The sequence below is a fragment of the Stegostoma tigrinum genome, chromosome 6 (assembly GCF_030684315.1).
Source record: "Stegostoma tigrinum isolate sSteTig4 chromosome 6, sSteTig4.hap1, whole genome shotgun sequence".
In the NCBI taxonomy this organism is placed as follows: domain Eukaryota; kingdom Metazoa; phylum Chordata; class Chondrichthyes; order Orectolobiformes; family Stegostomatidae; genus Stegostoma; species Stegostoma tigrinum.
The window spans coordinates 43617510-43641885 of record NC_081359.1 but is presented as its reverse complement, the minus strand read 5'-3'; the positions used below and the strand labels follow the sequence as shown (position 1 = coordinate 43641885).

The window sequence follows — 24376 nt, the reverse complement described above, 5'->3', positions numbered from 1 at the left end:
TGTCCATAAATCCTATCTTTTATAATCACCTCCGACAATTTACCCACAACTGCAGTCAAATTCACAGGCCAATTGTTTCCCGGTTTCTCCTTGTACCTTTCCTCAATAAAGGTACATTAGCCACCCTTAGTCATCAGGCACCTCACCCTAGTTATAGCGCAAATATTTCTGCAAGGGGTCTTTTAATTTCCTCCCATACTTACAACAATATTCTAGGATACATTATTTCAGGTTCCAGAGATATATCCATCTTTTATATTCTTTAAGACCTCCGGAACTCACTCTTCTATAATGTGAACTGTTTTTAAAACATCAAAGTTTATTTTTCTGGGAGGGGTTAAAATCAATTCAGAGATAGTAGGAACTGCTGAATGAACACAGCAGGCCAAGCAGCATCAGAGGAGCAGGAAAGCTGACCTTTCAGCTCTGGATCAGTCTTCAGGAAAAGCGTCCCTTTTCTGAAGAAGGGTCTAGACCCGAATCTTCAGCTTTCCTGCTCCTCTGATGCTGCTTGGCTGCTGTGTTCTTCCAGCTCTACTCCTTGTTATCTCTTTATCAAGGTTTATTTCTCTGACCAGCGAATCTCCTGATGAAAATAAATGCTGAGTCTCAGAAATACTTGATTACTGAAACACAAAGGACTATTCAAATACAGGTGACTTACTTATGGAATCACATCTACACCTATGTTATTCCAATGTGCAATGGATCACATATTAAGTGGATTAGAAGGAGTCCAATGTTTTCTGGATGATACTTTAGTCATGGGGGAAAAATTAAGACTAGTATCCCTACATTGAGATGCTACTCTTTAAAGCTTTAAGATTATGGCCAAACAGTAAATAAAGACAAATGTTAATTTATTAAATCTTCCATCAAATATTTAGGCCAAGTAATTGATGCTAAGGAACTACATATGTTACCTTTAAAAGTAAAAGGCATAACTGACGCACCAGCATCTAAAACTGTCGACCAACTCTGACCATTTTTGGGTTTGCTAAACCACTATGGCTGGTTTGTCCCCAACTTTTGCTCAATTCACTATGCCAAAATAAGAATTAGAAATGGGGAGGTGAAAGAGCCTTTACATGAGCCAAATAGAAAATGTCAGATGGAATTACTCATTTTGACCCAAAGTTACCATTGTAACTAACGTGATGCTGTATGGAGTGGAAACAGTTGTTTCTCTCACATTACCCAATGTTGAAGAGAAACCAATAGCTTTCATATCAAGGTTGTTGAACCAATTAGAATGAACTATGCACATATAAAGAAGGATTGAAAAAGTAGCAAAAGCTCTGGCAATGGTAGGACAAGTTAAGAATTACAGTGGAAATGATCCCTAATTTCAAAAATGATTGAATTTGTTGCAAGATCAACCCCAGAATGTAGCCACATGTCACATGGGATCTAAAACTTTCTGTGTAGGCAGGATGTCTCCTAGGAAGGAGTGTCATCACTCTACCACAGATAAGGAAATGAGTGTTAATCAGCAACATGAAGATTACTACAGTATTTCAGAATTAAGGCCAGAGCTATTTTTGATGGTCAGGACTTGTCTCTGAAATTGACAAGATGATGAGAATATGTGCACCTTACACAAGCATTTACAGCCTAACTCTATTAGTGCTATTACTCCTATGAATAGGCTGGAAAGGCCATATCAAAGAATTCACATTGACTACACTGGATCTTTTGATGTTTTTCATTGGGTCAATTGAAATACTAAATAACCTGAAGTTGCCATCATGAAGCTGGCACCTTCAGAGAAAGCCATTGAAAGATTAGGGGATCGTTGTCAGATTTAGTTAGCTAGAACAGCTTTGGTGATAATGGTCTACAGTTTTTACTGAAGTTTACAGTTTGCGTAAGGCAGAATGGAATTCAATGTTTCTGATCACCTGCTTTATCATCCAGATGCAGATGTTTTGGCAGAAAGTTCAGACAATAAAACATTTCTTAAGGGTAATTCAAGAATAAGGATCACTATCCAAAAGACTGAGCTGATTTTTTTTTTAACGTATGGCAACACAACCCGCTGGATAACACAGTCCTGAAGAAGGGTAGTACCCAAAACACTCTCTTCTCCTTTCCTCCAGACGCTGCCTGACTTGCTGTGTTTTTCCAGCCTTCTGATTGTCTACCTTGTGTTCCAGCATCTGCAGTTTATTTTTATCTCTAATCATTCTAGCACAGACTGGATTGGTTTGTATAGTGCACTGATAGGAGACAACATGGTATGGGGAAGACATAGATCTACTGATCTGATTTAGAGCATCCACAGTTGCTTTGGTTTTCATGCAGATCTTCTCTTGGCAACCAGAACAAATGTGGAAGGAACAACAATAATAGAACATGGATATACTTAGGGATGTAGTAAACCAGTGGCGAATACCATGACTTTGTGTCAACATTGGAACATTTAGTTGTCTTTGGAAAAGACAATGATAGACCATGTGCGAAGCACTCCTTAAACATCAGAGATTAAGCTGAGGAAAGTAAACAGCTGCTCGAAATGCATCATCAGCCACACAGACATGGACATCCTCCAGAATATCTTACCTACTAAATATTGTAATTATGATTCTAAATGCTGTGAATGTTTTTATTGCAGGAACCTCTGATGTAAAGGATGAGGGATGTTGTGTAGTTGTGTAAATTTGTTAGATTGTCATTTGAAGAAATAAATCATGTGACATGCTGATGACATCTCAAGTTATTTTGGAGGGAAACTGCTCAGCCTAACCTTGCTGTCTTGTTGAGTAAATATCTCCTTAGTAAAAGCTGTTTTTGTTTGAAACACCACAACCACCTAGTTCTTGAAATGAAAGTGTGACGGATATAGAGTCTAGATATTTGAGCTGTTACTTTCATCAGATTTATTTAACATTGTTTGCAAGAGACAGTGTCTGAGATTTAGTTACAAGCAGAAGAATTGCAGCATTCACGATTGTTACTCTGTGGAAACTGACAAAATGTTTGGACGTTTGGAAAGACAGAATAATCTCATGGAAAGCCAGAACTTGTTATTGTTTATAGTCATCTTTCAAGCGAGTTTTGAGAAGATTTGTAGCTCAGGTTGAGGTTCTGGATGTGAGTTTGCTCGCTGAGCTGGAAGATTCGTTTTCAGACGTTTCGTCACCATTCTAGGTAACATTGTCAGTGAGCCTCTGACGATGCGCTGGTGTTATGTCCCGCTGTCTATTTATCTGGTTAGGTTTCCTTGGGTTGGTCATGTCATTTCCTGTGTTGGTGATGTCATTTCCTGTTCTGTGGCTCCAAATCAATCTACCATCCCCTGAGAAAAAGAACAGGAAATGACATCACCAACCCAAGGAAACCTAAACAGATGAATAGAAAGCGGGACATAACACCAGCGCTTCGTCGGAGGCTCGCTGATGATGTTACTCAGAATGGTGACGAAATGTCTGGGAACAAACCTTCAAGCTTAGTGAACCAGCTTACATCTGGAACAAAATAAAGACCCACTCTCTTGTGGACCGAGAGGAGGAGAGTGCTGCCTTGGAGGTGAAAGGAAGACGTCGGGTTGGCTGTGCACCCTTGCAACCAGTGGATCTTAATGCTGGCTTCGGCCTAACGCTGGTTCAGGGGAGCAGCCAACCTGCAACGATGGCTGCGGCAAGTGCTCGTGCCACAGGTCAGGGGGTCCAGAACACCATCCGTGTTTCCGTAAAGAAGGTGGATGAAGGTGCACCTGTGGACCGCACCTTCTTCGTGAAGAGGGTCCTGTTGGACTGTTGCGGGTTCGCTGCTGCCGACATTTACTGCCTGCAGGATTTCTCCAGAGGAGGTTTTTACGACGTGACCTTCAGGAGTGCCAAGCTTTGTGAGCACTTCCTGGAGATTTTCAAGGAGAAAGGAGGTGAGGGCCCCCTCTCTGTATTGACCGCTGTCCTGCTGTTTGTGATGCCAGCGCAGAGGAGCCGTGACTGTACATATGTACAACCCGCATGTGCCAGCAGTTGATGTCGTGACCTTCCTTGGAAGGTACGTGAAGGTGGAAGGGGACCTAACTGACATCATGGACCCCTTTGGCATCGGGACCAGTAAGAGGCAGGTCAAGGTGACGCTGAGGATAGGCGCGGACGGGAATGTCGTACACCCACCGTCCAGCTTCGCGATCGGCGGGAGCAACGCTACCTGACCTATGCGGGGCAACCTAAAGTCTGCCATGCCTGTGGTCGGTCAGGTCACGTGGCAGCCGACTGCAAAGCCACCATCTGCAGGGAGGAGGGACACCTTGCAAAGGATTGCCCACAAGAGAAAAGCTGCAACCTTTGCGGGGAAGCGGGCCACCTCTACAGGGCATGCCCGCAGGGGGGGACCACCTACGCCCAGGTCGCTGATAGGGGCAATGCGGGGCCAGCCCCCCCGGAGGAGAGGAAGTCACCAGGGCCCAGCAAGGACCCCACTAATGTGCAGGAGGGCCAGGTCGTGTGGGGGGGGGCCCATCAAAGCATCAAGGCCATCAAAGCGCCCCTGCAGGCTCCGCTCCCCCCCCCCCCCCACCACCCGACAACCCGGAGTCGATGGAGGCGGCAACAGGCGACCCAGGGGAGTGGACGACAGTCCAGGAAGCGAGGAGGAAGGTGCGTCGGCGGGCCCAGGAACTGCAACCGTCACGCAGGAAGAGGCAGCTACAGGGGGGCTGTAAGAGCTCCTCTGACGAGGGGGATTCGGAGAGGGCCCATCCGAAGCAGAAGTTAAAGATCTCAAAGGAGAAGGAAAGCAGCACCACGCTTCCAGGTGACGGGAGGCGTCCTGAGGCTCCCTCCGACACCCAGTCACGTGCCGCTGGGGCACTGGAGGGGCCCACCGGAACTTCCAGGCGGGAAGGAGGAAACAAGGCGTCCCCAGCCTGCCCCAGAGCCGGACTCTCCTGCCTCCCCACCCCCGACGGGAGGATGCCACCCGGAAGGCAGCACGGACGGTTTCCTGAGCCCGGAGAGCGTCCAGCAGTTAGTCCGGGCAATGGGCATGAAGGGACAGATGGAGGGGCTGGACCTTGGACTTGGGGAGGGTACTGCGGTCACTGCCCACAATGGGGGTACGAGTTGCGAGCATCAATGCGCGCAGTGTCAAGTCCACCACAAGATGTGTATCCACGTTGGCCTACCTGACCACCATCAAGGTAGACCTCCTGTTTCCGCAGGAGTGCGGGATACCGCACCTCGGCAGGTACGGGAAATGGTCCAGCGCCTGGACCTGTGGGCCTTCGATCTGGTCGGGGTAACAACTGTCGCTCCTCGGGCCTCGCTATTCTGCGGGGGTGTGACTTCACCATCTCTCACGTTCACGAGGTGGTGGGGGGGGCGCCTCCTAGTGGCTGACATCACCTACAGGAACGCTCCCCTGAGGCTGATCAACGTGTACACCCCAGCGGTACGGAGTGAGCGGTTGGCCGTCCTGCAGCAGCTTCCACCCCTGCTGGCTACGTCCAGGCCGGTCATCCCAGGCGGAAACTTCAACTGCATCATCGATGCAGATGGAAGATCCGGCGTGGGGACAGTGGGTGGGGGGAGTCAACTGGACGTCACGTCCAGATTCCTGATGGGCACGGTGAAGGACGTTAAGCTGCTCGACGTCTTCAGCACCCCTGCAGACGGAGTGCAGCGGAGGTCCACCTGACCACGACCAGACGGGTCTATTCGCTCAAGGATAGACTTCCTGTTTGTGTCACGGGCGTTCTCGGTCAGGTCCACCGGCGTCGAGCCAGTGTTCTTCTCTGACCATTGCCTCCTGCTGGCCGACTGTCACTTACAGGACGACCAGCCGGCCGGCAGGGGGACGTGGAAGCTCAACACGACTCTGTTGACCCCAGAGAACGTCGAAGAGCTTAAGAGGGAGTACGCCGGTTGGAGAACCGTGAAACCCCTCTTTGTGTCTCCGGGCGACTGGTGGGAGACAGTGAAGGAGAACTTCAAGAGGTTCTTTGTCCTCAAGGGTGTTCGGAAGGCGAGAGAGAGGCGGGGAAAGCTGTCGTGACTACAGAAAAGGGTGCAGAACCTGCTCCTTCTGCAGTTGATGGGGGTCGATGTCACGGAGGACCTCCGCGAGGTGAGGGGCCAGCAAGCCTTGTTCTTCGCCGCGGACGCCTCCAGGTTAATCTTCCGGTCCAGGGTCCGCTCCGTGGAGCAGGACGAGACGTGCTCGCGTTTCTTCTTTCCGAAGGTGCACAAAAAGAGAGAGCTCTGTGCTCAGATAATAAAATGTGAGGCTGGATGAACACAGCAGGCCCAGCAGCATCTCAGGAGCACAAAAGCTGACGTTTCGGGCCTAGACCCTTCATCAGAGAGTCTCTGTGATGAAGGGTCTAGGCCCGAAACGTCAGATTTTGTGCTCCTGAGATGCTGCTGGGCCTGCTGTGTTCATCCAGCCTCACATTTTATTATCTTGGAATTCTCCAGCATCTGCAGTTCCCATTAGCTCTGTGCTTAGCTGGCTGAAGGAGGACGACGGCTCGGTGACGTCGTCTCGGCCCGACATTTTGAGGATCAGCAGATCCTTCTATGCCGGACTGTACGACACAAAGCCCACGGACAGCACGGCCTCCAAATCGTTCCTGTCGTCTATCACGGAGGTCTTAGACAACTGCACGAGGGAGTGGCTGGACTGGCCGATATCCCTGGACGAGCTGACCAGAGCCCTCAAGTCCTTGGAGAGGAATAGGACTCACGGGAGCGACGGCTTACCGGCCGAGCTGTATTCCGCTCTATGGGACCTGGTCAGCCAGGACCTGCTGGAGGTGTACGATAATCCGCTTCGGACAGGGAAAATGTGCAAGTCCATGAGGAAGGGCATCATCACCCTCATTTACAAGAGGAAGGGGGAGAGAGAAGAAATTAAGAATTGGCGTCCCATTTCACTATTGAAGTGGACTACAAAATCCTGGCCAAGGTCATAGCCAACCGTGTCAGGTCTGTCCAGGAGTCGGTGATTCACCCTGACCAAACCTGTGCTGTGCCGGGCAGGAAGATCGCTGAGAGCCTTGTGCTCATCAGGGATACGATCGCCTACGTACAGGACAGGCGGGTGGACACCTGCCTCGTCAGCCTGAACCAGGAGAAGGCCTTTAACAGGGTCTCTCATGCTTACATGAGGGACGTCCTCTCCAAATTGGGGTTTGGGGAGGGCATCCGCAATTAGATCTGCCTGCTCTACACCAACATCGTTAGCGCAGTCTCGATCAACGGGTGGGAATCGGACAGTTTTCCTATCAGATCTGGAGTCAAGCAGGGCTGCCCGCGCTCTCCTGCCTTGTTCATGTGCTGTGTGGAGCCCTTCGCCTCATCCTTCAGGAAGGACGTGAGCCTGAAGGGCGTGACTATCCCAGGCAGCGGAGGCCTTCAGGTCAAGACCTCCCTGTACATGGATGATGTCGCCGTCTTCTGCTCTGATCGTCGGTCGGTGAGTAGACTATTGGACATCTGCGGCCAGTTTGAACTGGCCTCGGGTGCCAAAGTCAATAGGGGTAAGAGCGAGGTCATGTTCTTCGGGAACTGGGCCGAACGCTCCTTCATCCCCTTCACCGTCAGGACAGACTACCTGAAGGTGCTGGGTGTTTGGTTTGGTGGAGCTGGGGCGTGCACTAAGACTTGGGAGGAGCGTATCACCAAACTGAAGCAGAAGCTGGGCAGGTGGATGCTCCGGTCCCTCTCCATCGCAGGTAAGAACCTGGTTGTCGGGTGCGAGGGGCTTTCGGTACTGTTGTATGTGGTGCAGGCCTGGCCTATTCCCTGGGCCTGCGCCGCTGCAGTCACCCGGGCCATCTTCCACTTCATTTGGGGGTTGAGGATGGACCGGGTCCGCAGGGACACCATGTACAATGACCTGGAAAATGGGGGAAAGGGCATACCGAACGCCACCCTCGCCCTGACGGCTACCTTTGTGTGCGGCTGCCTCAAGCTGTGCGTAGATCCTCAGTATGCAGACACCAAGTGTCGCTACTTACTGAGGTTCTACCTGTCCCCGGTGTTGCGAAGGATGGTCCTGGCCTCGTTGCCGTGGAACGCTCCAAGTAGTTGGACCGTTCCGTACCACCTGTCCTTTGTGGAGAAATTTTTGAAAGGAAACACCTTTGACCACAAGGCCATTAGGCAGTGGTCAGCACGTAGTATCCTCAAGACCCTTCGGGAAAAGGAGAGGGTGGATCCCGTCGTGTGGTTCCCCACGCAGACTGCAAAGTCGTTTGGCAGAATGCCTCATCGCCAGAACTTTCAAACAAGCACAAGGACATTGCTTGGCTGGCGGTGAGAGGGGCTCTGCCAGTGAGATCCCTTTATGCATGCCCGGAATCTCTGCGCCACCGCATGCTGCCCTCGAGGTGGCTGCGGGGGGGGGGACGAGACTGTCGATCACCTCCTTCTGGAGTGTTCCTATGCGCAGGAGGTCTGGAGGGGGATGCAGTGGTATTTGTCAAGGTTTGTCCCGAGCAGCTCCGTGACGTGGGACTCCATGCTCTACGGGCTGTTTCCCGCGACGCACACCGAGACCAACATCAACTGCGCCTGGAGGACCATCAATGCGGTGAAAGACGCTCTTTGGTCTGCCCGCAACTTGCTGGTCTGCCAGCTGAAAGCACTGACGCCGACCGAATATTGCAGACTGGGGCACTCCAAGGTCCAGGACTACGTGCTGAGGGACGCGCTAAAGCTTGGGGCAGCTGCCGCCAAGGCGTGGTGAGGAAAGACCACTGTATGAAACCCCTCGTCCAGAATAGAAAAAAGGGCCCTATCTGGTAACTGGGCCCAGCTGGCGCCTTCCCCAACTGGTCAGCGGGCCAACGGGGACTGTGCGGGGTGACGACTGCTGGGGTGTTTTCTTCGCTTTGTGTTTCTTTCTTCTTTGTTTGTTTTTTTTTCCTTTTAGTTGGTGTATGTACCCCCTGGGTAACCCGGAGCGGCTTGCATGACTGGGTAGGTGTGTAAATGTGTTTTATTTGTACATCTTATGAATAAATTATATTTTTTCAAATAAAAAAAGTGACGAAACGTCTGAAAACGAACCTTCCAGCTCAGCGAGCAAACTCACATCCAGTCATCTTCCTCTCTGTGTGGTGTATGCAGTTGAAGTTTTCACAGCTGGAGTACCCTTGAAATAATTAATTGAACATATTTCCACTTTAAAGCTGTTAGTTTTTGAAATTAATCCCTGGATAAAGGTACTCTCTTTGATTGAGGTGTGACTGGGTTTTTAATGACACACCAACCTTTAGAATTTCGGGTAAATGTCCTTGAAAAGCTCACTTTTTATTATTGTACAATGTTGAATTTCTTCACAATGATTAAAAACTGCATTTTACTTTAGGAGATATGATTATTGTTATTTTTCCAAGGGCTCTTTAAATTTATTGAAACATCTGCCTTATTAGCTAAGCATTTGTCTTGCTAGGTTTAAATTAAAATTTAACGTGAGTGATTTGAGGTTTTACAGTAAGTGATCATAATTTGATACTGAAGAAGGATCACTGGACTTGAAATATTTACTCTGTTTCTCTCTCCGTTGATGGTGCCAGACCTACTGAGTTGCTCCAGCACTTTCTGTTTATGTTTACTACAATTTATTTGGTTCTGTAGTTCTTTGCTGATGGAACTGCCAATGGACCCTCTTAGATTTGTCACTGAGTTTAAACAGTTGTCCAGGAAGAAGGGGGCATTCACATTTCTGAGCTGGCTAACTCCTTGTGAACACTGCTGTTGGAAATGAGCAATGAGTGGCTTCAGAATCTGGGTTATTCTTTCTGTTTGTCTCTGGTGAGACCATGTATCAGTGATGAAGCGATTGAATAAATGAGGATAGGTGATAGTGGTCAATCTTGTCTCCTTCCATTTTTAAGAGAGCGCAGGATTGTACTGTTCTACAACAGCCCACCTTGTCTGCCCAGTGCTTTACTGCATGCCCCCAAGGCCACCACAGTTATACCAGTGACTGGATGGAGTCAGGTGGCCCACCCAGAGTGCCACTTGAGGCTGTGAAGTGGCCAATGAGTAATTTCCGTTAGGGGCCTTATCCCATTTCGGTAGTTTGTTGATGGGCAATGGGAGTGTCACACAGTGAGAAGCCAGCTTGGCAGCTTTCCTTGTGTGTGTGGCTGGTGGTCAGGCCATTTCTTTCCTTGATAGGCCATTTGGGCTGCAAAGAGGTCCCCCACTTCACCCAGCCTTGAGCGTTAACCACCCTGCCCCCGTTATAGTCTCTTGGATTCCAGCTTCCTACCATTTAAGTGGTCATTGCCACCACTTCACTGGAAAGATGCTAACCATATTGAAAGTAACCAGCACCTCTCATTGTCTGGTAGGCCTTTGAGGTAGAGGGGCCTGATCCAGAAGGCTGGAATCACAGCCTCCAACCAAAAAATAGCTTGTGGTCTTGGGAAAGTTGGTTTTCATTTCTGCTGAATCACCTTGCCCTTCATGTTTTAGTGCTCACTGGGGTCAGGGAATGTGGTGCTTCATGTAATTTTGCCTGGAGATTTTGAGAGTACCCTGTCAACTCTGACACTGATGTTTGAGTTAAAGATGTTGGATAAATCTGAAAACCAATCCAGACCTTCAATATCTTCTAAATATTTGATACTGGTGATGCATGATGGTAAGGCTGATTTGAATTGAAGGGAATATAATTCTGTAAAGTTGTATATGCAGAGGTATAAATACATTGCTCAAAAACTCTCTTACATTCATCTTCAGTAAGTGAAATAGTTTATAAGATTGGAAGGTGGCTAATTGTGAAGTCTGCCTTTTCCAGCCTTTGTGTGTTCCATTCGATTTCCTTCAGTGATTTTCAATAAAGTGTTTGTGAGCTTTGTCATCACTGACAAGTTGTTGACAATGAGGTTATGCTGAGGTGAAATAATCAAAGAAAGTTCATTATATTTATAATGAGCTTGTCTTGACTTCTGATCACAAGACGACTTATGTGAGCGTACTGGGTGTTTATATTGTACAATGATTGCCTCCACTGCGTCCCAATGTTGGAAACAATGGTGTCATGTTAAGGGACATGGGAAAATGTCCTGTGAGAACCTTTAGCATTTACCCAAGGAGGAAGTAAGCCGAATGAAGATGAAGCAGTGGCAATTTGCATTTTTCTGATATACATTAAGTCCTGTTAATTTTCTCTGGATAATTTTGAATCATTTAACCTGTGGAAAGTATATTAAAAGTGCTGTTAAATACAAGAGGACCTGGAAGATTCCTGAGCAGACAGTCACCTTTTTGTTTTATTCCATTGCTTTCCTGTTTAGCTTTAAATTTTCTTCACATGAATCAGATCAGTTGAGTCTTTGTTTGTGAAGGAACGGCACTCTTTTCAAACTGAACAAAATACCTTTCATAGTAATATCGTTCCCTGCTTTTGCTTCAGTACCAGGCCCTGAAGAGCCCACCGTCCAGCAAATTTGCTATGCTAACTGGTTGCCCTGTTGAAAGCAACTTATGCCACACTCTGTGGCCAGCTTGCTTTTTGCACATGGAAGCATCTGTGAGTAATTATGCTACTCTCTCATGTGACTAATTGCAATTTCTTTTTGCCATCCATAATTGAACAATAATAATAAATTACTATTTTCTGAATTCAGAATAATTTCTCCCTCTGGCCTGATCAGTTGCGTTTGTGCTTAATTTATGTTTTGCAACATAAGTGTTAGCCTCGGGTGACTGCAATCAGGTAGACGATCATATCTCCTAGCCCAGTCTGCAGTGTTTTAACCTCCCCCTGAGCTCTTGTGGAGACAATAAGTGGTGATGGATTGTCTCCTGTCTTTGGAATTCTGTTCAAAGTTAGACTGCTTGGCTGTTTAATCTTTTTTCCTGCACAACCTGTGGAGTAGATAGACTGATACCAACTGAAACAACCTTGATGGCAGCTGATGGCGACTGGCTGGAGCCATGTCCCAGAAGCATGCTACAGTTTCTCCGATTCCTGGAGAGCTACAACATCTTACTCTTGGTGACTTCTTTTTCCACATTTCACTCCGTTGCCAATTCTTTTCAGCTGTTTATGAAGTGCAGAGCCATGTTTAAATGAGTTGTGATGGTTTGGAGTGCACTGTGCTGCTATCTATAAACTCAAAGATCTCAAATGTTTGTTTAACAGCTTAAGAGCCTGTACTGCAGTTTTCAAAAACATGGTTTGAAAACAAGTGTGTAATTGTTTGCAAATAAATCTGAAAATATGGCAGCACAAAACAAAGTTCGCATCACAGTTAAATCTGTCCAGATCTGTGGGTCTGTGAAGATTTATAAGCGAATCTGTTTTAATAACCCAAGATTAGGCACAACACATTAAATTGTGCTTGCTCTTTCTCATCCAAATGTACAGTACAATTTCACGAAGAATGTAACTGTGAAATCCATTTGTATTTACAGATTTATCAGTCCCACTCAAAAAAAATGCTGGCAGTTTTAAATTGAAGTTATGAAGAATTATCTGTGAAACACTGTGATGTTCTGAAGATGTGAAAAATGCGATAAAAATGCAAGTTGTATTTGTATTTTAATTGAAGCTGTGTCTAAACTTCCTGATGCATCTCCACTGCTTGTGTGGCTTATTTGTCATTCATTTTTGGAAGTTGCTAATCAGAAAAGAATTTGAAAATATTTATCATGGCTGGTATGAGTTTCAGACTTTTTGATTTTAGTATATTCTTGTAAATGGCCCTGTTGTCTTCTGGTAAATGAACAGAATGCATTTGGAAATGGGATTTCTACAGAATTGTACTGTGAAGTTAGGTGAATGTATCACTATTGTGAGACTCTCATCGATAACTTTGGTCATTCCCATTGGTCATTTGAACATCAAATGATAATGGCATTGAGAATGTCCAACTGGTGTTGCCTGGTGGAAATCTGTTCAGTAAAGATGTGATTGTATATGCACACTTGGAATGTACAACTGCATCAGAAACTCTGCAGAGAATGACATTTGACTCTTTGCTAGAATGAAGGACTTATGAAAAATGGTTGATAAGGTTGGGCCCATACTCACTCAGTGGACTTTAGAAGAATGAGACATGACTTTACTGAAACTTATAAGATTCGGATGGGACTTGAATAAAGGTGGATGCCAGAAGATGTTACTTGTGGTGGAAACTAAAACCTTTCAAAAACATGAGGTCTCCGTTTTAGGGTGCAGATGGGAAAGATGTTTTACTCTTTGAGAGTTGTTAGTCCATGGAATTCTCTTTCTATAGAAAGCAGTGGGGGTTTTGTAATTGAAATTTTTGGGGCTGGATTAGATGGATTTCTGTCAGATAAGGGAGTTGGGGTTTATGGGAGAGACAATCAAGAAAATGGATCTGAAACTACAAGTAAATCAACCATAATCTATTGAATGGTGAAGCTGGCCTACTCTCCCTTCTATGCCTTGTGTTCCAACAATATATCAAACAAAAAAACTGTAGATCACAGTTTGAGCATTCATGTGTCAAATGCTGTAATGAGCTTTCTGATGTTATTTTGGTGAATTACTCTGCCACAAACTGCCTTTTAATATTTTGTGTTCATGGATATCAGTGAGATGTTGACTTATCCTTAAAATAGACTCAAGATAGTAACGTTAAAAGAGATCGTCTTTACATTTTTGGTTGCTGAAGGAGCTGACAGTTCTAGTGATCTGGCTTCAACCAGTCCAGCTCCCCGCAATCTTTCCCAAAATTCCTAGTTGACAGTTTTAAGCCTGGAGAATGATATAAAGCCATTTAACCATAGCCATTACAGCAAGTGGGATTATATATCACTGCCTGCTTTGAAATGTTGGGAAGCACCTCGCCAGTGTGCTTTTGGATCCCTGAAGTTTTGCAATGGGGAAATACTGAGCAGAGAAAGATATTGTGTTTCGCCAGGGAGGAGTTGTTTTTACCATGAGGTGCCTATTCTGATGGAGTAAAGTATCAGATGTTTTGATGGTCATTCCAACAGAATAAAAATTGTGGAAGCCTTCTGTACTGGATAGGTAATAAGACAGCTTCTTATAGCAGAGAATGGCTGTGTAAAGAAGGGGATAATACTGACATACCAATTAGAAGCAGGAACAGGTTATAACCTTTAGTTTGGAAAGGTTTCAGATTCCCTTCTCCTTGTCCACTTTACCCAAACTGACTGAGAGACCTCATGTCAAACAAATAAATGGGTTTGTGTCCCTTGCATGTCTGCCATCAGAATTAGCTGTGGAAACTTTCATTACAAAGATATGCTTAGTGAAGTCAGGGTCACTGTGCAGACAAGGATAGATGTGAGAACTTGGACAAACATTATGCAGCTGTCAGGGTGGCTACACAGAAGTTCAGGGGTTGAAGCAAAATTGTACATCATTGGCAGTTGGTTGAAAGCTGTAGGGTAGCTAACTTTATGTGCCTGATTGTGAATTAACAGGAGTTACAAACTGTGGGAGACTTGGAAGAGTAAATGTTGCAGCCATCTATTGCTGTTGAAATTAGGAGAATATTGGAGTTTCTTCTGCAGACCTTATGGATAATTTTCTTGACATGAATTTCCAGGATGCATCCTTGCCTTCAGGAAAGAAATGTTGAGAAATTTACGTGGGTTGGTGCATGCATAAGACATTCCAGCAGTACAATTGTTAAAAATGTGAGTGCATTCTACATTTTTGACATACACTTTTGACCTACACTTCCAGATAGGCCGAATGGCTTACTTCTGCTCCTGTGTACGTGAGGCAGCCCACTATGTGTTGAATCAGTAAAGTACCATTTGATGTGGCCTATACACATTTTGCTGTCTTTCACCCAGCATCTGTGTATGTTATTCTGAGCTGACAGTTTAATTCTGTTGGATCTGTGCTCTTGTAGCTCACATCTTTTTGAAAATTATTTTTTGTCAGGATTAAGGCATTACAAGCAAGACGTGGATTTATTGTCCGCTCTTAGTTGACTTTAGGACAGTTCAGATGAGCCTTCCTCTTGGCTTGCCTAGTTCCATGTGTTAGAGCTACTGCTGCAATGCTGTCAGGTAGAGAGTTATAGAATTTTGATTGAGTGACAACAAAGAAATTAATCTGCTTTATTTATTACTGCAGTAATACTTGTGACCTGTGGGTGTGGGTAGCCTCCCCTCATTATATGGATGATGGAAGTCTGTAAAAAGGACTGTTTAGGAGCAATCACATTATCAGCTGGTGGAGCGTTTAGGGCAGCATGGTGGCTCAGTGATTAGCGCTGCTCCTTCAAAGTGCCAGGGGCCGGAGTTCTTTTCCACCCTTGGGCGATTGTCTGCGTGGAGTTTGCACGTTGTCCTCGTGACTGTCTATGTGGGTTTCCTCCAGGTGCTTCAGTTTCCTCCCACAGTCCAAAGATGTGCAGGTTAGATAAATTGGCCCTGCTAAGTTTCCGGTAGTGTCCAGGAATGTGCAGGCTAGGTGGATTAGCCATGGAAAATGCAGGGCTACAGGGATAGAGTGGGAATGGGGGTAGGGATGTGGTGGGTTTGGGCCTGATGTTCTTAGGAGGTTCAAAGTGGACTTGATGGGCTGAATGACTTGGTTCCACACTGTAGGAATTCTATCATTTTAAACATGATTTCTCTTTCAAAAAAAAGCAATTTGCAGAAGATATTTGAGGAAGTAACAAGTACAGAAAACAGCAGATGGATTTCCAGAAGACATTTGATAAGGTTATCACAGGTTATTGCAGAATATTAAAGTTCATGGCATATGGGTAATGTACTGGAATATATAGAAGGCTGGCTGGCTAACAGGAAACAGAAAGTGTATATAAATTGGTCTTTTACAGGTTGGCAAGAAGAAACAGGTGGTGTGCCACCGGGATTAGTGCTAGGGCCTCAACTATTTACAATCTATGTAAATTACTTTGATAAAAGGATCGAAATTATGGATGCTAAATTTGATGACACAATGGTAGATGGGAAAGTAAGTTGTGAAGGGGACATAAGGAGTCTAATAAGGGACATAGATAGGTTAGGTGAGTGAGCAAAGATCTGAAAAATGGTGTATAATGTGGGGAAAATGTGAAATTGGATATTTTTGGCAGGAAGAACAATAAGGAAACATATTTTATCTAAATGGCAAGAAATTGTTGAGCTCTGTGATGCTGAGGGATCTGGGTTTTCTCGTGCATGAATTACACAAGGTTAGTATACCCATACAGCAGGTAAATGGGAAAGCTAATGATATAGTGAGAGAAATTGAATATGAATGTTATGCCTCAGCTATACAGATCGCATCTGGACTAATGTGCAGAATATTGGTCATCTTATCTGAGGAAGGATATAAATAAATTGGAAGTAGGTCAGAGAAGGTTTATCAGACTCATGCCTAGAATGGATAGTTTATCTTTTACGAAAAATTAGACAGGCTAAGCTTGCATCTTTTTTGAGTTTAGAAGAGCAGGAAGCAATTTGATTTTTAAACATGGAAGATCCTGAGAGGTATTGATGTAGAGAGGGTGTTTCTGCTCTTATGGTGAGAATCTACAACTAGTGGTTACTGCTCAAAACTCAGTGGTCGTTCATTTAAAACAGAGAAGAAGTAAAATCATTTCTCACAAAGGGTGACTAGTTGTGGCAGAAATTTCTTCAAGGTGGAGGAGTATAGAGTCTTGATAAGCAAGGGAGTGAGAGATTTTTGGAGGTTAGGTAGGAATGTGGTGTAGTCAGGTAAGCAGAGATCTCTTTGAATGGTGGATCAGGCTTAAAAAGGCTGTGTGTCCTACACCTGATCCTGATTTGTACATAAATATGTATCAATGCAAACTGTCTTGTCAGGCTATTCATTAGCCCATAAAACTCCTGATAACTTAGAAAACAACAATCTGTCTTGCATCTTATCTTGCTAGGTGTTTTGCTGAATTGCCCGTAGTGTTTCAGGGGTGTGTGGGCTATAGGGGGATGGGTCTGAGTGGGATGCTTCAAAGGGCGGTGTGGACCTATTGGTCCGAAGGGCCTGTTTCCACACTGTAGGGAATCAAATCTAATCTTCCCAAACAGTGTTCAGTGTTTATTTGTGACCCCTACTTGCATAAATGTCTGCTTCCTTGCTTGCAGCCACATTGCCACGGTGATTGTTTGGATGGGTCAGTGTGCAGCCCTTCAGAAGATTCATCAGTAGCAAATTGGTGACCAGACAGTTTAGAGAGGAAAATGTTTAACGTTTCCATTTTACCCTTCATTAACTTGACTGCATATCTTATAACTGAAATACATCTTGAATAATACTCTTTTATACGGACTTATGAACACTTAAATCTAATGTGGACACTGAGGACAGCAGAGCTTGTCTGAGCCAAGGAAGTAGAGTTCACAATTTCACTTGTTGAGAGCTAACTCTTCCTGAAGAGCACAAGAGAAAGAATCAACATGATCTTTAATCGGCCAACCATTAAATTACTGGGGATTTATAGAATCATACAGTACAGAAGAAGACCTTCAGCCCATCAAGTCTATACTGCCAAATTGAATTACTACCTCCATTAGTCCCACTTACCTGCAGTAGATCCATAGCCTTGAATGTTATGACTCTTCATGTGTTCATCCAAGTACTTTTTAAAGGCTCTACTTCAACTACCTTCCCAGCCAGTACGTTCTAGAACTCCCCTCCCCTCAGGGAGAAGACATTTTTCTCAAATCTCCTCTAAAACTCCTACCCTCAACTTTAAATTTATGCAGTCTTGTTATTGGCTGGGGTGAACTGCTGCTTTTTGTTCACCTGTACATGTCCCTCACAACCTTACTTTAGCTCTATCAGGTCTTATTTCAACCTTTGCTGCTCCAAAGAAAACAACCTGAGACTATCCAAGTGTGGGGCTGGATGAACACAGCAGGCCAAGCAGCATCTTAGGAGCAGGAAAGCTGACATTTTGGGCCTAGGTGAAGGGCCTAGGCCTGAAACATCAGCTTTCCTGCTCCTAAGATGCTGCTTGGCCAGCTGTGTTCATCCAGCTCCACACCTTGTTATCTCGGATTCTCCAGCATCTGCAGTTCCTATTATCTCTGAGACGATCCAGTCTCATTCTTGCCAATGCTAGCTGCACAGAGGTGGCACAAACTGTCAACTTCCTCATCCACAGGTAGACAGAATATTATGGCAAAATATTCAATATGCTTATACAGTAACCTATCTTGGCAATATGAAACCTGGACACTATTACATGATCAGAAAACCACTCTGCCCTATGCATTGTGTAGAACTCCCAATGGTGAAGTCTAACAGAAGTTAGAGGAGCAGCACCTCATCTTCTATTTAGGCAATATACAGCCTTCAGGACGCAAGATTAAGTTCAAAAACTCCAAACCATATACGCTGACTTGCATATTAATGACACTGCCTATCACTGACCCATTCTCCGCTCCCCAAGTGTGCTATTTGTCCGGATTTGTTCTTAGCAAAGCTGATCTATCATGTGCTGTTCGTACTGATACTAACGTAATTTGAATTGATATTGCTCCTTGACGAACATTAACTTCTGTCTTTTGTTCTGGGCACCGTCACCATCTGTTCCACTTGCTCTTTCTCTCACTTTTATCCATAGCATTTTCCTTTCTGTTCTGAAAGAGTCATACAGAACTCAAAATGTTAACTCTGTTTCTCTCTCCATACATCTGACTAGACCTGCTCAGTTTCTCCAGTTCAGAAAACAACTTTTTCAATTTGAACAGAGACATTCTCCATGTTTCTTTCTTCATTCCTGCCTTGGACCTCGACAACTGCTTGCCCTATCCTCACTTACTGCATATTGTTACAGAAAAAGTTTGCAGACATTGGCACCCTCAAGCAGCTCATTTGCTTTAGGGCAAAGATTATTTAGATTCTGTGGAGGCTTGGAGTACCAGTTGCATGGTATTGTTATTTCTCGGGATAGCACCAGTTACCAGACTCAAGCCATCACTTCATAGCCTTACGCCATTGGCATGTGTGGAGCACTGACAGATTTATGTGGGTTACAATTTCTAAACAGGTGAAAACAAAGGAAATTCACCACTCTTTTATGTGCATCCAATTCTGTTTTTGTTTTGATCCCGAGTTAGCTAATAACCTAGAAAACTAATAATGAATGTAATCTATTTTTAAACTGCCTTTGTAATAAATTATTCCGTATGTAGACTCTCACAATAAACAGCTGCTTTCTTATATGTGTTCTACACAATCTAAGTAATAGATGATTTATGTCCACAATTGGATGATATATTATTCCACAAAGGCAGCTTGTCAGCAATAGATAATAAATTTAGCCTTGGTTCAAACATGGATGAAGAAGCTGGGTGACTTCCCTTGACATCAAAGCAGCATATGACCAAATGTGGCATCAAAGTAGCTGAACAACACTGGAGTCAGGGAGCAATCTCTCCACTAGTTGAAACCATACCTGGCATGAAGAAAGATGGTTGTGGTTGTTGGAAATCTGTCATCTTAGCTCCAAAACATCTCTGCAGAAGTTCCTCAGGGTAGATATTTTCAAATCAATCTCTTCAGAAATTCTAATACACACCTCCGGAGACAGTGGGTTTTGAACCCATAACTAGGTCAGAGATAGGGAACACTACCACCGCACCACAAGAGCCCTTAGTTCCTCCGGGTAGTGTCACAGGTCATTTTAAACTGAAACCCTTCATCATAAGATCAGAAGTGGTGACTTTGGCCCTTTGATTGCTCAATGTTCATCACCATTCACCACTCCTCAGATCATCATAGAATTGTAGAATCCTTACAGTGTGGAAGCAGGCCATCCAACCAAGTTAGCCTACATCAACCCACTGAAGAACATACTACCCAGAGTCACCATCCCCTGCCCCCACCCTATCTTATCTGGGCCCAGTGCCTCATTAACTTTAAGTGTCAATAATCTATTCAAGACTACATAGAGGGTGGCACCAGGGATGTGGGTTCAACCACAGTCTTGGATGAATACTGTGTGGGGTTTGTACATTCTGTGTTTGTGTGGGTTTCCTCCAGGTGGTCTAGTTTCCTCCCACCAAAGATGTGCAGGTTAGGTAGATTGGCCTCGCTAAAAATTGCCCTATAATGTCTAGGGATGTGCGGGCCAGGTGGGTTAGCCATGGTAAAAATCCCATGCTGAATTATGTGAGGTTAGGAGGTAAGTCAGAGTGGGATGCTGTTTGGAGGACTGGTGTGGGCTCAGCGTTTTAAATTGCCTCTATCTGCACTGTAGAGAGTCTGTGATTCTACTTTGTTATAAATTTCTAATCCTTCTAATGACAGAGTTTCCTTCACTTTCATCACAGCTTTGGCAGCATCATTTTCTTTTGTAAAGACAGATGCAAAGTGTTCACATAATGCTCAGCTATGCCCCTGCCTCCAACTATAAGTTACCCTTTTTTTTCTGATTGGCCGTACTCCTCCTCTGACTCGTCCCTTGATGCTTATATGCCTTTGGAAGTCTTTATAGTCAAGAGTGTAATGGAATGCTCCCTACTTGTCTGAATGAGTGCAATTCCAGCAATGCTGTAGAAACTTGACACGATTTAAACAAAGCAGCTCACTTCATTGGCATCACATTCACCAACTACAACATTCACTGTCTTCACCGCTGACGCCAATGTATATAATTTACAAGATGCACTGCAGGTACTCACCAAGTGTCCCTTGACAGCACTTTCCAAACCTGCATCCTGTAATGCGGCAACGTGCAAATGACACTATCTGCAAATTCCCTTTCAAACCACATGTGCTGGCTTGGAACTTTATCATTGTTCCCATCTCTGTTGCTGTATTAAAATCCTGGATCTGTTTTATAGAATTGTGGTTATACCTGCAGGAAATGGACTACAGTAGATTAAGAAGACAGCTCACCACCACTTTCCCGAGGATCCATTACAGGAAATTGTGAAGAATTTACAGTCAGAAATAGAGAAGTCACAGAGAAGCTAATTAAGTAATTTGCATTATTTTCTTGATAAAGAAAGGCACATCAAAGTGAAATGTTTCTTCCTGTTTACCCTATCTATGTCCCTCAATTTTATACATCTCAATCATGCTCCCAACCTTCCCCTCCCCACCCATCTCCATTCTACTCTTAAGTGGAACTATCCCAGTTTATCCAATCTCTCTTTATAACTAAGACTCACCAATCTAGGCAACTTCCTGGTAAATCTCATCTGAATCCTCTCTACTGCTATCATACCCCTCCTACAACATGTTTTCCAGAACATAATACTTTAGCTGTGGCATAACCAACAGTTTATACAGTCCTAGCATGACCGACATGTTCTCAAACTCTGTCTCAACTAATTAAGGCAAGTATTCCATATGTCTTCCTAAACACTTTACCTACCTGTCCTGATACCTTACCATTAAGGTCTTCCTGATCCTCACTGAAAATTCCCTGGGTCCTACAGTTCATCATTTAATCCGTTGGATTGTTTGTGCTGCCCAAGAGCATCACCTCACATTTATGCAGATTGAATTCAATTTGTCACTGATGACCTCATCTGACCAGCCTGCCTATGATCTTCTGTAATTTAGGGCTATTCTCCTCACTATTTACTGTAGCCCCACTAATTTTTGTATTTTCTGCAAACTTATTGAGCAACCCTTGAACATTCAAGTCTGAATCATTTAAATAAACTGCAACAAGGGTCTCAACACTGACCCCTGAAAAAATAATCCTCAGCCATCATCATTTGCTTCCTGTTGTTCAACCAACTATGGATCCATTTTGCCAAATTTCCTTGGATCTCATGAGCTGTTATCTTTGCTATCAGTCTCCCTTGTGGGACCTTAACAAAAGACTTGCTGAAATCCAAGTAGATTACATCAAAAGCATTGCCATCATCTACACACCTGGCTACCTCTTTGAGAAATTCAGTCAAGTTGATCAGACATGACCCACCCTTAACGATTATGGGAGTACCTTCCCACATTCAAAACAACAGCTGCTTCTAGTCTGGTCTAATTTTCATTGACCAGGACTGGGCATCATGACTTGGACAGGTCAGATGTTGTAGGAGCAGGTCTAATCTTTGTAAGTTCCTTTCGAGAAGTTGGCTATCTCTTTGGAGTGGTTAGGTATCTGCCCAGGATATGGGGAGGCCAGGTGTCTACTGAGAAAGTTAAACTGCCATGTGGGAGAGGGAAGGATCCCTTTTGGGTCATTCAAGAAGACATAAGTGTGTGTGAAAAGTCCATAAGTTCACTGTCAAGCTCATTTTATTATCAAATGCAATTAAAAAGAATTGTCAAAAGTTCAAGGCAATAATCAGGCTGTAAAGGTGTTTAAAACTCCCATCACACCTTATACATTTGAGGCAAACTATCTGTAATGTGAAAAGAAAACTATTACTTACAATGGCTCTGTTGATTATAGCCCTGAGAACAATCATTACTCAGTAAGAGCTACATGATTTACTTTCAACCTTACATAATCACAGTGGAATGCTTGAATTTCAGAGTTTGTTTGATAGCTCCAAAAGGTTAAAGACACTGATTTAAGGGTATGAATCCCAATACTGATTTTGTATCTCAGGATTAAGCACTTGAATCAAATGTATGTTTTTGTAAGGTTTTGCGTCCCATACTGTGGCCTTGATCTTTCTGCTGGCCCTTCTTTAATACTTTTTTCTTCATTTCTCCTTTGCCTTGAGCTTGTTAGATATGATCAGCCTTTCAGCATAAAGTACACTGTTTCATTAATACTTTTTAGCTGCCTGGGGTGGCACGGTGGTTCAGTTAGCACTACAGCCTCACAGCACCAGGGACCCGGGTTCAATTCCAGCCCCGGGTAACTCTGTGGAGTTTCAACATTCTCTCCGTGTCTGCGTGGGTGTCCTCCAGGTGCTCTGGTTTCCTCCCGCAGTCCAAAGATGTGCAGGCTGGGTGGATTGGCCATGCTAAGTTGCCTGTAGTGTTCAGGGGTGTGTAGGTTCTAGGGGGAATGGGTTTGGGTGGGATGCTCCAAAGGGCGGTGTGGACTTGTTGGGCCGAAGGGCCTGTTTCCACACTGTAGGGAATCTAATCTCATCTAATTAGCCAGGTGAGAACTTCTTCACATGCTTTCTTCAGAATGCGTTTCTCTTTATTTCAACAAATGTGCTGTCATACTGGGGCAGTATGTTCTGTGCCAGTGGTGTCTCTGATAGGATCATTTTTCAGTTGGAAAAATTCACATGGTTCAGCTATATGTCTTAGTCAGCCACAAACAGATTAATATTTCCCCTCCTTCCTGAGTTAAACACAAACCCTTCCGAAACAGCTTTGGGAGACAGTTTGAATCAATGATTTCAAAATTTATTAAGTCTAATTTTTCTGCCCCAATTTGAGGTCTAGGGTGCATTACAGCTCATATTGTTCTTTTCTCTGCACTGATAATAGAGTTACTATCCTGATTTATTCAGGTTTTCTACCTAGATCTGAGGCTATCTTATAACTTTGCCATTGTGACTGGAAGCAGTTGCAATTTTGCCTTGTATCGTCTTTTATCTCAACAGTAGCAGGGGTGGGATAATTCAAAATCATACTTACTCACCTATCTAGAGAAAGTTGCAGACTGATGTCCTGATTTTTTTTTTATAGTATATAGCTCTCTTGTAGCTTTCACAGTTTCTCACATACAATTTCAGCCTTCATAATTCTGACACCATGGGTGAAATCTCAGAAAAGTCTGAGCAACATGGTCTATGGCAAAATGTGTGGCAGAATCAGGCAACAAATCAGTGAGGACCCTGTCAACATCGGGAGCAACTCACTCCATTTTTTATGCTTTTCACAAGTGACATGATAAAATTCTCGATTTGCAGTGGAGAGATGCTGGCTGACATGGATTATTACTTATTAAATGATTTGTTGACAGGCCACCTCATCTCATTAATAATTGTATTCCCACTTTACCAAATTTGCCAACAAGCTTGAGGTTAGGAAAACTTGACTAGGAAACCAGAATGAAAAACTGACTGATTCATTTTGCTGCTTGCTCCAAGTCATCTCCATGTTGCAAACTTTCACGGAGCCATGGTTATTGAGTCATACGACATAGATACAGAACTTTTGATTCACTATCTTTATGTTAACTAACAAATAACAATGTACACTATCCCATTTACCTGCAGTTGGCTTATAGCCTACTTTGCCCTGGCATTTTCAGTGCTCATCCAGATGCTTAAATGTAGTGAGAGTATCTGCCTCCATTCCCTTTCAGGCAGCACATCCCACATTTCTGCCACCCTCTGGGTGAACATATCTTTTCTCACATCTGCTCTAAACCACTTGCTGCTCACCTGAAACTTAAAAACTCTGGTCTTAGGCAGGTCTTCCCATAGGAAGAGATTCTCAAGATCTACTCTTGTCTGCATTTCTCATAATTCTATCTCCCTCAACAAGATTCCACTAAGCCTCCTTGCTCCAAGGAAAACAAACCCAGCCCGTCCCATTA

The 24376-nt window shown here is 44.3% G+C and overlaps 1 protein-coding gene across 3 annotated transcripts in view; it reads left to right on the top strand.

Moving 5' to 3' along the window:
* bcl9 (BCL9 transcription coactivator) overlaps positions 1-24376 on the top strand; it is a 239725-nt gene that overhangs the window by 51933 nt on the left and 163416 nt on the right. Inside the window, exon 1 of one of the 3 annotated variants that reach the window (XM_059646520.1) lies at positions 8860-8936. The exons of the other annotated variants lie outside the window; for them this stretch is intronic. The gene's annotated coding sequence lies outside the window, so the exon portion shown is untranslated. Of the gene's footprint in view, positions 1-8859; positions 8937-24376 lie in introns of those variants that run through there. 3 annotated transcript variants of the gene reach the window in all.